Below are 1423 nucleotides of genomic sequence, written 5' to 3' on the forward strand. Positions count from 1 at the left end.
GTTGAATATTTACGAATCTCAGATTTCCGACATGTGTCCCCCCCAATTGTAAACATATTCCTACGCCCTTGCTGTCACCCCACTGTTTCATTCTATTCTATTTTATTCTAATCTATTCTAAATAAGAGCATTGCTAGCAACCTCTGTCAAGCCACTTGGTTTACCAATGAAAGCTACCTTTGCTTCATGTACAAAAGTGGTATTTGCAGCCAACTATCTTAGATACCTTTTGTGTTCTTAAGATTTAAACACTAGAAAGAAACTTAGATTTTTTTCTTCTGAGTTGATGGTCAATCATCATTCAGCTGCAAACTGGAATATTACATTGCTTTACTAAGGAAAATAATGTTTTCTAGAGCAGTGTTAGTTGGGTATGACTGAGAGTTATGCAATTGTCTGCTAAGATTTCCCGTCACTGAGGGGGAGAAAAGCATTTCCCAGCAGCAAATATGGGACCCAGACAAACACACAGAGGTCAGTGCTTCATGCTCTATTTGCAGCCGTTATCTTACTACCCAGAATTTTAGGTGCATGTGATTTCTGGTAAAATGTAGACAACAGCTAAAAAATCTGAATGTAACATATCCCTTCTTCTGTATGTTTTTTTCTTTTTTCATTTTAGTACCCTGGCATACACTGATTTAAAAAAAAAAAAGAAAAAAGAATAAAAAAAGAGTAAAATGCTATGATATACAATCGACTTTAGTACATGCAGCAGAAGTCCCTTGCATTTGTAGAATAGAATAGAATTTAACTTTATTGTGATTACTTTGTCAATTGGACACCAGTCATAAATGAATGGATGGATGGAATAAAATAGGCACACCCTTTATTTCTAATAGCAAAGCAAATGGGAACTCAAAGTATAAATGTTTATTAGATTAAAGATACAGAATAGAAAAAAGAGCAGAAGGCTAAATTAGACTACAGCAAAGGAAAAGAAAAACGTATTTAAAAAAATTAATAGTTATTGAAAAATGTAATATATATACAAAAAGGAAAACTAAGGAAACTAGACAAAAATATTTTTTTCATCATCTGTCTTTCTGGTAGAATTAAAAAAATATTAAAAGTCGTGCTTTAGACAACAGCATGATCTAGATGAGATAAAACAATATTGACTAAATCAAAAGCAGCAGTCAAAAGAAAAAATAGTTGGTTAACACTAAATCTTGTGACCTCCGTTGCGGTACCCCACATTGATTACCTCTGGTATAGGGTACAGATATGTAACCAAAAATAGATGCAATAGAAAGAAAGAAATTGTAGTTGAAATCACTGTTAGGATATGGGGATCATACGCGTTTACTAGTCGTATAAGTTGGCACTGAAGTCACTGTCAGGGTTTGAGGACATAAATGCAGAGGCTGAGAGGCAGGAAGAGGTGAGTTGTTGCAGTTTTTAATGAATCAACACAGGTAAC

This window comes from Cyprinodon variegatus, unplaced genomic scaffold (genome assembly GCF_000732505.1).
Source record: "Cyprinodon variegatus isolate N-32 unplaced genomic scaffold, C_variegatus-1.0 Scaffold49, whole genome shotgun sequence".
NCBI lineage: Eukaryota > Metazoa > Chordata > Actinopteri > Cyprinodontiformes > Cyprinodontidae > Cyprinodon > Cyprinodon variegatus.